Genomic DNA, 14640 nt, shown 5'->3' on the forward strand with positions numbered 1-14640 from the left:
TGGCGATACTGGGAGGGTTGGAAAGGGGGAACTGATTACACGGAACTACAAATAACCTCTTTCCTGGGGAACAGACAACAGAAAAGCGGGTGAAAGGAGATGTCGGACAGTGCAAGATATGACAAAATAATAATTTATAAATTATCAAGGGTTCATGAGGGAAGGGGGAGTGGGGAGGGAGGGGGAAAATGAGGAGCTGATGTCAGGGGCTTAGGTGGAGGGCAAATGTTTTGAGAAGGATGAAGGCAATGAATGTGTAAATGTGCTTTACACAATTGATGTATGCATGGATTGTGGTAAGAGTTGTATGAGCCCCTGAAAAAAATGATTAAAAAAAGAAGAAGTATGCTAACAACAGCACGTGTTAAGAAAGCACTCTGAATACAAGACAGATCAAAGTTGACTAAGAGTCTGTAAAAATATAAAAAATCTAACCAGTCAACTCAATAAAGTCAATTGTGTAGATAAAAAAATAGTAATCCACCTGACCCATAAATAAATAAAAAGGTTATCACTTGCATGCTGGCATAATCCCATAACCACAACTCAAACACATTGCTGCTGACTTGGAATCGACTTGACTCCCAGCAATCCTCTAGGAGAGTGTGGCCTCCCCTTTGGGGTGTCCAACATTATAACTCTTTACACGAGTAGAAAGCTCATCTTTCCTTCACCGAGTGGCTGGTGGCTCGAATTACTGACCTTGTGGTTAGCAGCCGACTCAGAGCCCACTCCTCCACCAGGGTGGCCCCGGCACAGTCAGTCATCTGTTAAATGAGGCTGTTAGATGACCAATAAACAAAGATCTCATCGGTAGTATTTGAAAATACAGGTCATGGACAATAGAACTTGACAATGGCTTATTGGCAAAAGAGTCTAAAGGCACTATAAATGATGCACTTGGCTACTGGTGAAAATGAAAGTTGGTTCAGTCTACCCAGAATTGTCTTAGGAGAAAGGTCTGGTGATTCACTTCTGACACACTAGTCATCGGAAACCCTGGGGAGCACAGGTTTCCTCGTACACATAGGGCTGCCACTGGCAATTTGTTTACTTCGCCAAATGTGTGTAACATATTTCAGGCTATACTAACATTTTTCTACAGAGCAGTAGTCAAAACATTTGTTACATGTTGCTTGCATCATATAACTCTAAGTATCAACTTTTTTCAAACATGAAGTATATGAAAAACACTGACTCTCAGAAAACATCAAATGATATTACACATATGCAAGTGCTTTACAATTTGTAAAACACTATAAAATCTATCCAGTAAGGTAGAAAACATATGTATCTATATATATATGCACTGTACCAGAAACCAAGTGTAACTGCATGCTGCAAATGATGTAATGATCCCTTGTTTGTCTAATTTGAATGTTTGGAAAAAAGATTGCTCATCATGTTAGAACAGCAGCTACGTTTACAACAATTTTTCTTTGTTCTTGGCAAACAAAAAAAGGTTAAGAATTTGCAGACAAGTCTTGGCAAAAAGGTCTTCTGGTTCAGCCTTGCCAATCCCTCAGAGCTACAGTATACAGCTGGGAAATGTACGTAGGTTATGAACTTGTTAGAAAAATTTTCAATTAGTATTGCTAATCAGTACAACATCTTCAGGTCATAATTGGGCTTAGAGGAGCATTAAAATACTTTTAGAGCATTTTACCCATTAGTTGACTTTTCATGTTTTCATTTAAATAAAATAGGAGCTGAGATGGTAAAATAGCATTGATTCATTTAACTCTATACACTTTGGTTGGGAATGCCATAGTTGGTACTATCAGAGATCAACTGCACGATTTACCCTGAGCACATGGTGTTTTCCGCATTTTGGTTGCTGGCTTGTTCCTTTTTCCTGGCACAGATTTGTTCATTTAGATGTATGGAGAAATGTGTTATAATTTTATCCTCACAAATCTACAAATTTGTTTGCTATCCAACCCCACAATACTTCTGGTTGAACTTGCATATCCATCGATGAGACTCGATCATGTAATATACTCTAATGTACTCTATTGCGCCATTAGCTCTAATAACAGCCGGAGAGACTGGATCTCGGGGAGGTATTTCTATAGCATGTTTCTGGGCCATTTAATTAAAGTGACATATCAACTGCTGTTGGAGAAATGCTGGCCTTTTTTTTTTTCTGAAGAACTAAATGTTGCAATAATTTTCATTTTCCTTTCCCTTTTCACTGGCTTGCTCAGACAGGATATGTTTCCTCTTTGTCAGTCTGCCTCACAGCCCCAAATTCTTTTGCCCCTTTTACGGAAAGCTATCAACTTGCTTAAACATGTTGAGGAGCACAGAAGAAAGGAACCACTAAAAATGTTTAAAATACAATTTTTAACTTGGCCACATATTATATAATGTAATTTACATCTCTTGGCTCAGGAAGTGAAACCATACAAAGACTGACCTTAAATAAACTATTATACATAATAATTTACCGTGACCTGACTTTATTGTAATCTTAGTAAAATGACCTATTAATACCTCATTTGTATTTGTAGGGGAATCACAGTTTTAGTTGTGGCAGAGGGCAGTTTGGGAGTTAGGAACCTGACCTCTGATCGCACTGTAGCCTCCTGCTCTGCCTGCCCTGGAGGGTGGAGAGATCAGTCCAGGCTCTGAGCTTCTCCTCTTGTCTCACCACATTGGTCCCGCTTTGTCCACTTAATGTAGTTTCCCAGAAGCCATAGCAGCACAGCGGCATGCTCCCCAACCAGGTGGCTGCTCATCCGCTCTGGTTACAAATACACCTTTATTTAATGTTAGTAGAATGACATTTCAATAGAGATTCCTGCCTGTATTTTATCAACGAACGTGCTTGGTTGACGCACACACAAGCCCTTGTGATGCAATTGACAAACTCTAGTGTATACACAGTTTGAAAAGCCTCCACAGCTAGCCAGCCGAAGAGGTTTCATGTGATCCAAGTGCGGCTGCTCCTTTCACTTTCGGTGTGGAACACCCCGGACTAAACCACGACGAAGCTCGCTGCTCATGCATGGGAAAGCGAGTTGAGGGCTCCTCCTAGCTGAGGAAACCACGAGGAAAATGCGAGTTTCTTTACACTGAAGAGGTCTCTTATGGAACTTCAAGGCCATATGCATTTCTTGCCCTCTCATAATCCACGCAATTCTAAGGAATCTGTATATCCTGCCTGCAATGTTACCCGAGTGTGTGTGTGTGTGCTTGGGAGGTGGGGGTGGGGCACTTGTTTGTGTATGCAGGAGAAGCAAGGCTGTTAAGGCAGGGTCTTAGACGTTTGCTTACGGCCGTGTTTGTGGATTTAACACGTCTTGTGTGGGCTTTAGGAATTGCGTGACCACGTATGTCTGGTTGCTCTGTGGACTGCAGTAGATTGTCTGGAATCTGCTCTAGCAGGTAACAATCTCAGTCCCCAATTCAAATGTTTAAAAAAAACCCCACATATAATCTCATTTTCCCAAAGTTGATTTCAAGAGCGTAGGAAGCTAGTAATAAAATTAACCTTCGTTTATTTATGGACTTTAGGGCCTTCTCCCTAGAAATGTGTTCCCCACTCCAGGGTTGAGGAAACTGAAGCAGGCCCTAGGGGGGCCAAGATAGCCTTTGGCACTAATGTCACCAACCAGTCTCCCTTTTTTTGAGAAGATGCCTTGGCCTCTGCTCACAGGGCCCTTGGGGTGTGTTGGCCCCTGGTGCTTCCAGCATAGGAATCTCTCCTTACCATCAATGCAGCCCCAGGCCTCAACCTGAGCACCTACATTTCTTATCTGGAAGCCTCTTCCTAGGTGGCTTACCCATCCCTTATTAAGGATAAAGATCTCTTTTTCATGAGACCCGTGTCCTGTGTCTTTCTGTCCTCTTAGCACCATGACCCAAGAAGTAGACGGCCTGGCTCGCTCTCATTTTATTTCTCCACTTGCCCATGAGCACTGCTTTTCCTTCTAGTTTTTCTCTATTCCAGTGGATTATTCTATTTTTTAATATGGTTTGTCTCCTGATTTTGAAAGATGTATTTCTCCTAGAGTGAGGAATCTTCTCCTCCTCTGGGGTCTACTTTGGAGAAGAAGAGAAGAGAAGCCAGAATGATACAGGCCATGTTGCATTCCTTCTCCCTGGCAATGACTGCAGGGTCTGATGAAAGAGCAGTAGAAAGATCAAGACAAAGGGAAAGATTCATCCCTAAATACATGAACGCTTACCCCTCCCCGACACACGCACGCCTGCTAAACCCAACATAAGCTTTGCCATCAAGCAAATGCTGACTCCACGTGACCCGCAGGGCAGAGGAGAACTCTCGCCCATGGGGTTTCCAAAATTGTAAATCTTTATGTATCTCCTATAGAGTGGCTGGTAGGTTTAAACGGCCAACCACTCAGCAGTCAGGCCATTAATAGCTGCATCATCAGGACTCGTTCTCAATCTGCTAGGACTCCATACAGATGGAAGACTTGCTGAGAAGGTGGATAAGAGAGTGCCCTCAAACTTACATGTGAAATAAAACTCATGAACTGGCCCTCCCCAATTAATCCTTCCTCTGGCTTCTCTTTTCTCTATTTCTGTATTAGAATCACCAAAGAACCAATCTACCAAGCCAAAGAATGGATATCACCTTCAATTCTTACCCTTCTCTCTCAAACTCTCCAATCCTGCCAGCACCCACTCATTTTCCATCTCCTTTAGTCATGGCACCCCTGCCTCTCCTCGTCACCCTGCCGCCATTGCCTAAAGCCAGCCTCTAACTGCCTCTGCTTTCAATGTCCTCGTTATTTCGTATAAAAGTCTGCAAAGCATTGTAGATGATTCAAACAGCATAAAAGTATTAAAAATAGGCAGCAGGTTTCCCAGTAGTTCCATATCTGAATGAAAACTATCCCCATTTTACATGTTTTTCATGTTTCTAAATTTGGAAATATATACACACGAGTATTTTTCATACTTAAAGAGTTAAACAGAGGAACCTAGTCGTGTAGTGGTTACCAGTTGGGCTGCTAACTGCAAGGTCCAAAGTTGGAAACCACCAGCCTCTTGGTGGGAGAAAAACTGTGATTTTTCTTCTCCCATAAAGAGTTACCGTCTGGGAAGCACAGGTAAGTTCTATCTTGTTCTACAGGGCTGCACCGACTTGATGGGGGTGAGTTTTCTGTTTGTTTGTTTTATACAGCTAAACATAAAAGTTAGGTCTTGTTCATACCAGTATACGCTTATATTTTACATACTGTCCTACAAACTAAAATAACAAAACAAAAATACCTTATATGTAGACATTGTTCTTTTTAATAGTTGAAAACCATTACAGTTGTCTAGCGACATCATAGCTTAATCAGTCTTCTTTGTATGTCCATATAGAGCTCTGTTGCATTAAATATGTGTACACATCTGTATTTCTACCCTGTTGCAAATATTCCGAAAGAATTACGAAATGTGAGTATCCATCTCCTAATAACCTGAATATTCCCAGTGAGCATGATAAGAGAGCCCCTCATTCCCATTCACTAGACTATTAAAAGATAATCCTATATTCTTTATGAGCCGGTTCTCCCCACCTTGATTCATCATTTGTTCTACTTTCTCTTCTCACAGGCATGCTCGACATTTGAAAAGACCCCACTCCTTCTCTGAATTCTGGCTGTGTCATACAGAAAAAAAGAAGCAGGGGCACCATGCATCGCTTCATATAAAACAGAACACGATCGACTGGCCGAACTACCCCTCCAACCAACCCTCTGCCAGTTTGTCCTACTGTGAGGCTTGAACGTTTCTCTGATGATTGAAGTTTTACTATCTTTATCTAAAATAGGAGGAAGCTTTGCTCTCTCTATTTAAAATAGCAGCTTTCCTATCGGTGTTGAAACTCAGAGTGAGCAGGTTTCGGCAGAGTTTCAAGTCTAAGGACAGACTTGGAAGAAAGAATCGGTGGTCCATTTATGAGGGATTAGTCACGGAAAGCCTCGTTCAGAGCAGCAGAATATTGTCTCATATAGTACTGGAAGATGAGCCCTTCATATCAAATACAAGCAGAAAAGAGTAGCCTTCTCGGGTGATTAGAAGGGAAAATGGAAAACTAAGACTGAGGATCAGCAGTTGAAAAATTGGGCATGGTGATAGAAATGAAGCTAGAAACCCCAAATGTAAAATTTTGCAGCACCAATGACTTCTCATGGCAAATACTTGTTTTTAACAACACAAATGATGATCATAGTGGACCTTACCAGACAGAATACACAGGAGTCAAATTGACTACGTTTGTGGGAAAGGACAATGGAGAAATGAAATATCATCTGCTAAAATAAAGCCAAGAGTCAATTGTGGAAAAGAACATAAACTGCTAATATGCAAGGTCAGGTTAAAGTTGAAGAAAATTAAAACAAGTCCATGAGAGCCAAACTGTGACCTGGAGCAATATCCCACCTGAATTTAGAGACCATCTTTTTAAAAAACATAATTTTATTGGGGGTTCATACAACTCTTATCACAATCCATACATAAATTGTATAAAGCACATTTGTACATTCGTTACCCTCATCATTCTCAAAACATTTGCTCTCCACCTAACCCCTGGCATCAGCTCCTCATTTTCCCCCTCCCTCCATCCTCCCCCCTCCCTCATGAACCCTTGATAATTTATAAATTATTATTTTGTCATATCTTACATTGTCAGACGCCTCCCTTCACCCACTTTTCTGTTATCCATCCCCCAGGGAGGAGGTTGTATGTAGATCCTTGTAATTGGTTCCCCCTTTCCAGCCCACCCTCCCTCCACCCTCCCAGTATTGCCACTCACACCACTGGTCCTGAAGGGATCATCCGCCCTGGATTCCCTGTGCTTCCAGTTCCTATCTGTACCAGTGTACATCCTCTGGTCTAGCCAGACTTGTAAGGTAGAATTGGGATCTTGAGAGTGGGTGGGAGGAAGCATTTAAGAACTAGAGGAAAGTTGGATGTTTAATCGTTGCTACACTGCACCCTGACTGGCTTGTTGGAGACCATCTTTTTTTTTTTTTTTTTTAATCATTTTATTAGGGGCTCATACAACTCTTATCACAATCCATACACACATCAATTGTGTATCTTAAGAATTGATTTGACCACGAATTTGAACACTAATGCCGGCAGACCAGCCCAGTTAGAAGATGACATCAAGTACACGTATTTCACAAAGAAATAAAAAGTCATTAAAGACAGTACAGAGAAAAAGTCCAAGAGTGGCTGCCAGAAGAGTCTGAAACTTGCTTTCGAGTGTACAGTAGCTAAAGTGAATGGAATAAATGATGAGATGGAAGAGCTGAACAGAGAATTTAAAGGGCAGCTTGAGAAGATAAGGTCAACGCTATAATGAAATGTGTGAAAACCTGGAGCCAGAAAACCAAAAAGCAAGACTTCCTGCCACGGAGTCCATTCTGAGGGAGATTTGATGAGGACCAAAAGACCTGGGACCACACCCTTCAGTAGGGATCAATGTAATTAAAGGAAAAGCCAAGTCCACACAGGTGGGGCAACAGACACCATCATGACAAACGGGAAAAAAGATAGACATTGTCAAGGATTTCATTTTACTTGGATCCATAATTAATGCTCATGGAAGCTGCAGTCAAGAAATGAAAGGATGTATCATAGTGGGCAAGTCTGGTGCAAAAGAATTCTTTAAACTTGTAAACAGCAAAGTCGGGCCAGACCCAAGTCACCTCATATGCATATAAACCTGGAAAATGAATAAGAAGACCACAGAATAATCGATACATTTGAATTACAGTGTTGGCAAATATTCTTGAAAGTACCATGGGCTGCCAGAAGAACAAACAAATCTATTTTGGAGGAGCTCAGGCAGAATACTCCTTAGAAGCAAGAACATAAGATGTCTCACACACTCCGGACAAGTTATCCAGAGAGATCAGTCCTTGCAATAAATATCATGCTTGGTATGTAGAGGGTCCATGCAAAAGAGGAACACTCTCTAAGAGATGGATTGGCAAAGGGCACAATGAGCTCTAACACAATAGGAATCGAAAGGGTGGCACATGACCAGACCGGTAATGTGTTGCTCTTTGGAGCAGACGGTCCCTGTGATTGGAGCTAACATGACAGCCCTGGACACCAGCAACGAGTGCCCTCCTGCATGGTCACCTACTCGGCCCTGGACTAATAATGGAATTTATTATTTTGCTTAGATCTTAGTTTGTTAGATGGTGGGATTGCCTGTGATTTAGACCAGAATAAAATCAACGACTTGGTACTTAGATGTCCATAGCCGCAAAGTCGTTGAAAACATTGTCAGAATTACGAAAATCAGAAAGTTAAAAACCATAATTATGCTGAATTTACCGTCTCCAATCTCTTATATGTTATTTTAGACTCTAAAATTTAGAGCCTTAGATATTTCTGTTAAATTGTTTACAATTAGACTCAGACAACAAATTAGAATAATTGAAGAGAGTCCCTGGGTGGTGCAAATGATTAAAGAGCTTGGCTAGTAATTAAACTCAGAGGTTAAGTCAACCCAGTGGCAGTCGCCACTAGGGGTGTTTACATTGTACCAAGTGACGCTGTCAAAGGGAGTGACACTAACATGACTGTCTATAATAGTTTTTGTAGAGTATTTCAACATAAATCCATTCTTCTTATTAAAATATCTCTGTAGTTTTTTGTATCAGCAACAACAAAATATTATAAACCTAGCTTTCACGGATCAATATCTTTACAAGGCTAAAACACTATGCTAATTTACTTTTTGAACTTTCTAAGAAGTCCTGCTGTTGCTGTAAGTAAGCATTGACCCACTATGCATAAGGTGTGCAGTTCAAGCCCACTAGTTGGGGAGAAAGACAAGGCTGTCTGCTCTCATAAAGATTTAAAACCTCAGAAAACCGATAGAGTCACTGTGAGAACTGACTTGATAGCAGTGGTTTGAGTTCGGTTTTAATGTACAATGATCAGAGTTGCATTTTCACCCAATACCTAGACTCAAAATTATTAGTCACATGGTTTTGTCTGCCCATTCTGTTGATTTCTTTGTGACTGGTGTTTTCTGTTTTGGTTTTTAATTTTAACAGTTTTATTGACATATAATTCACATATCATATAATTCAATAATTGAAACATAGACGAGTTCTGCAGTCATCACCACAATCAATTTTAGAACATTTTCTTCTACTTTGTACTCATTATTAGCTTCCCATTTCCCCCGAATCTCTCCAACTGTAACCCCAAGAAACTATTCATCAAATTACGGTCTCTGTAGATTGACCTATCTTGGATTTCACATAAAGAAAAATATACAAAAAAAAGCAAAAATCCAACAACAATAAAATAAATCAAGGAAAACCTCAATTGGAAAGATAATAGAAAATAATAAAAACTAAACCAAATTTAAAATGAATCAAAAGGGAGAGAAATGATAAGGTGTTAAATTTTAACCTAATTGCATCTGCATTTGTCTACTTTCCAAAGCACTCTATCTCATAGCAAAGCTATTCACATCCCTCGTGTATGGTCAGAGGGGACTCATCAGTGACTTAGTAACTGAGTAGAGACCTTGCTAATGAATTTTGGGCTTTCACTGTCATCCATAGCCTTCTGCAAATGCAGTGTTCAGGATTTAAGCTCTAATACTGTTCCCTCCACTGCTCTTGGATTTTATTATTTATAATCCTTGGATCACACAGGCTGGTGTACTTCTTACATATCGATTTAACTGACACTTAACTCAGATGGCAGCTTATTTTAAGGCAAGTCTTCAAGACTCCAGACACTATTCTTTCTGAAATTTGGCCACCATCTAATGTCTTTGCCATACTTTGCTCTAGCACCCATATCTTCAATGATTGCTTCATGAGGGCAAATATTAAGAAGGGTCACATCATAGAATGAATTGTTGTTAGATTAGGACTACAATTAAATGTGAGCTGAATACCCATTCACATAGCTATGGTTTATATATGTCCCTGGTCTACTTTAGAGACATCTTTTTATTGGGGAACATTGTAATTATGATCCTATCTATTGATCTAATCTATTGATAGTATCATAATTTAGTTAACATTAAATAATTTTAAATGCTGTTTATAAAAGGAAAGAATACATGTGTACAGATTTTTGGACAAAAATACATAGATTGTTGACCTGTACATATAAAAAATTCAAATGATTGGCTACTACTTAGGCAAACAATGAGGGTGGGAGACAGGGCAACCCCTTCTGTAATGCTCACTCACCAAGGCAGAGGCATGCCTGATAGGCATGTATCAAAAGCAAAAAGAGCAGCTGGTATTTTTTATAATCACTGCTTTTGTCAATTTTACTGGTGTCTTAGCGACAATATTATAATAATTAGTATTTGTCGAACTATATCAATACATTTCTTGAGAATAAAGTAGTTAAGGCAAAATATGTTAAGTAGCTTCCACTCTCTAACAATGTAAGATTTTATAGAGATTTTATAAAAGCATTTTATTGTTAGTAGTCATATGATCCAAGGAATTCTATATTTAATCTATCAACTCATTTATCACATATTCTACTATGACAGAATTGATAATGCCCATTCCCAGATATCCTCTATGGTCTGGTATGGGAGAAGGTCCTTGGTTGGGGGCGGAGGGTGGTCCCACCATGAGTTACCATACTATGACACCCACCCTGCGAGCACTAGGCCCAGTGACACCGTGAAAGGAGGAGCTGGCAAGTTATGTCTGAAACAAACCAGCCATTGGAAACCCTGTGGAGCATACTTTCCTGTCAGAGATATGGGGTCTCCGTGAGTTAAAATCAATCCCTGGCAATTGGTTTATGGGAATCTGTTTATGGAATACATGTCACTGAAACCAGAAGGAACGGATCCCATTCTTCTTTCTGACTCCGACTTCCTGGGGAGTCTGAGAAACATTCTAAATGTCTCTGAAAGGTTTTTACTCTGTCCTTACACAGAAGGGGGGAAAAAGAATACTATTTTCTACTTGCTTATTTATGTGACAAAATGATAAAAATGGTCGCAGGAAGAGAATCTACATATGGATTATTAGGTAAGTAGTGCATAGAATTTCAGTTGTACTACAGATAGGAAAGAAATTCTAGGTTCTTTGATCCGTTGCTTACCCTGGAAGCCATCCAGTCCGTGCTGACTCAGAGTGAGCTCCTGTGGGTTTCCGAGGCTAACCATTTAGGAGAGGAGAGAGCCCAGTCTTTCTCCTGAGGAGCTGCTGGTGATTTTGCAGTTTCAACAATAGTAATAATATGGTAAATGGATAAATTATAATAACTTGAGGGCTTTTTTTTTGTGTGTGTGTGTGTGTGTGTGTGTGTGTGTGTTTTGTAATTTGGGGCTCTCGAGTTGGCTCTGAGTCATGGTCACCCCATGTCCAAGAGAAGGAAGCCCTGCCCTGCAGGGTCCCCACAGGTTTGAACCTATTGCTGCAGTTCCGGTGTCCACCCACCTCACTCCAGGTCTCCCTCTTTTTCACTCACCCCCTCCTTTTCAAAGCATACAGTCAGGCTCCAGGCAATGGTCTCGCCTAATAACTTGTTCAACATACATTAGATGCAATCGCAACATCCTTAATTTAAGGAGCATTCTGATTGTATTTTCTTGAAGAAAGATTTATTGATTCTTCTGGAACTTTCAAAACCCTTTGCCAACACCTAATTCAAACTCATCAATTCTTCATTCTTCTTTATTAACTTTCCAGCTTTTACATGCACATGAGGCAATATCATGACGTGTACCCCTTTGTCCTCAACATGATAAGACATCAAATGAGAGCCCAAACCAGTATCCATCCATGAACTTTGTCAAACACAGATAGGCCCAGCCCTAGTTTTAGATGAAAATCCCCTGAATAAGTATTACAACATCCAAAGGCTTTCTATAGGGGTTATCCAAAAAATCTCAGCTTAGGTCAAATAGCAAAGTAGTTACCTTTCTAGTACTTCATTAACAACCACGGAGGGGGAATGCTAACATGGGAAACCTGTTGAGATATTTGAGATGGGGTCTTGGATGTCTTGCTAAACTCTTCAGGGCTTTTGTGGAAAAGTTGAGCGAGTTGAGTGGAAGATTTCATTTCCATATTTCCCATTATGGTTTGTCTATTTTAATATTGCATATTTTTATAAAACTCCTGAAGGAATCTTTTAAATTGTTAGAAATGTATTAATTTACTCAGACCACCCAGAGTACCATTTCTATTCAGAAACCACAGGCTTGATACATCTCACGAAGATCGGACTGGTCACCTCAGAGGAGCTAATCGGAGAATGGGACTGGTGGGGCTGGGCTTGTCCCTCTTCCAGGGCTGGTGTGAAGATGCACAGACCCCATTGTGCCACTGTCACTAGTACCCACTGGCTCTCTTTCAATTTTCAATCATAGAAGCAAAAAGAAGTACATCAGGAACCACAAAAGGAACAGGACATTTTGTATATTTTCCTGTACTGTTTCTTATACATAGGTCATCTGTTTTACAACACCTAAGAAACATTTCCCATAGCTAGAAGCCATTGCCTATCTAGTAATTATATACAGGACAGGCGTTTTGTACAATTTATAGCCAGCTGTTAGGTGCAAATGGTTGACTCTGATGCATGTTTTCCCCATGTGTGTCAAAGTAGAACCATGGTCTATAGCGTTTTCAATGGTTGATTTGCCAGGCCTTTCTCCCAAGGCATCTCTCACACTCAGAACTCCCTGGCGTTGAGTATTCTCTGACCTCCCATCAGCCCTACGGGGCAGGTAGAGCTGCTCCTGAGAGTTTCTGAGACTGTAAATCTTTACAGGAGTCTAAAGTCCTATCTCCCTCCTGAGGAGAAGCTGCTGGTTTGAACATGGCAGTGCAACGCATGACCATCACACCACTGGAGCTCCAAGGACCTCTCTAGATGGATTCAAACTCCCAACCTCTCATTTGGTACCCACTGCCATTGAGTGGATGGAAACTCATGTAAACCTACTATAAGGTTTCTAAGGCTGTACATCTTCATGGGAACAGAGGGCCTCACCTTTCCTCCAGTTTGAACCACCCTTCCTGGGGTTGGCAACCTCATATTTGCCAGTTAGTTAGTAGATGAGTGTTTTAACCATTCGTATCAACTAATCAAGAAAACTAAACCTACTACCGTCAAGTCGTTTCTGATTCATCGTGGCCCTATACAGGGCAGAGTAGAACTTGCTCCTCCGGGTTTCTGAGACCAAATCTTTACAGAAGCACACTGCGACATCTTTCTCCTGCTGGTGGGGGGTTTGAACAGCCACCTTTGCAGTTACCAGTCCAATTTTTAACTCCTGGGACTATCAGAGTTCCTTTTTTTACCACCTAGATATGCCCATAAGGAGTCCTGTGGGTGCGCTGGGTTCCATGTTGGGATGTTGTTAATATCAAGGTCAGCAGTTGAAGCTATCAGCTGCTCTGCAGAAGAAATAAGGGGCTTACCACTCCCATACGATTCACAGCCTCAGAAACACAATAGGGCAGTTATAGCTGTGTGTCAGAATCGACTCGTGGGGTTGAGTTTATTTGTTTGAGTGAGGTGTTCCTTATACATGGCAATGGGCATTATCCTCATATTTGAAGGTCTGAGCCACACAGAGGGGCTAAAGGATCAGTCAGTGCTTACTAGAAGTGAAACACCAGTCTCTATAGATCCCGATCCTCTTATTTTCATTAAAAGTGATGTTTTTCCAGTTTCAGTTCTATATACTTTCAATTGCTTATCTCCACCTCTCTATGTGACTCTTTTTTTGGCCATCACAGACAGAAATTTATTCTCTCTATATATGACTCATACATGCTCATTAAATAAAATTATTTTTCTCAATTTGGTACATTTTTCTGTTTCTTTTTTTGTAACGACTGATGGCTACATAACGAATCATCAGAATACTCTTTAGTCCCTCCTCCCGCCCACCCCAGTGATAAACGTGGTCTTCTTTATCCACTTACCAGGGAGTTGGAATCTATTCTGAAACCCAATTCACTTCTTTAAAAATTATAATCATAAAGTTTGAAAAGCAAGTTAAAATAGCACACATAATAGGAATGATTAGTATGAACGTAAATATGAATGCATATGAAAGGCATGGGAAAGTATTAAGAGTTATCTTCTTTGCTTCTGCCATTATGAGTTTTTTACAAGCCTTGATAATTTCCCTGCGTCCTACAATAAACATGCACTATTTTCATCATCAGAAAAAGGAAGCCAATTTTGCAAGGGAAGCTGATATACTTTCTAAGGGCAGCAGCCACTCCTGTTCTCTGAATTCTTCACAGTGCAATTGAATTGAGAAGTGTTTTTATTCTTGTAAAAACGACTTGATGATTACACAGCATTTGCCACAAACAAGCAATTAAAAAAAGTGAGGCGATTGCTTATTAACAAATTTTAACTCTCTCTACATTTCCCCCTTCATTATACTATTGTTTCCATGTAAATACCTTTAAAAGTTCTTATTTTTATAAAATAATCGATTGTATAACCACAGAATTTAGGATTAGAAGGGACCTCAATTATGATCTATTCTAATATCATCTGGAATAATCTAACCTAAACTCCAAATCCCCCAGCAGTGGGGAGCCCTTTACTTTCCAAGTCCGTTCATCCTTGCAAACACCAGGCAAGGTTAACAGTGAAATTCATTTTTGCCTATTTGTATTTACTTAA

The sequence above is a fragment of the Echinops telfairi genome, unplaced genomic scaffold (genome assembly GCF_000313985.2).
Source record: "Echinops telfairi isolate 266 unplaced genomic scaffold, ASM31398v2 ScPeMD7_9;HRSCAF=40, whole genome shotgun sequence".
In the NCBI taxonomy this organism is placed as follows: Eukaryota; Metazoa; Chordata; class Mammalia; order Afrosoricida; family Tenrecidae; genus Echinops; species Echinops telfairi.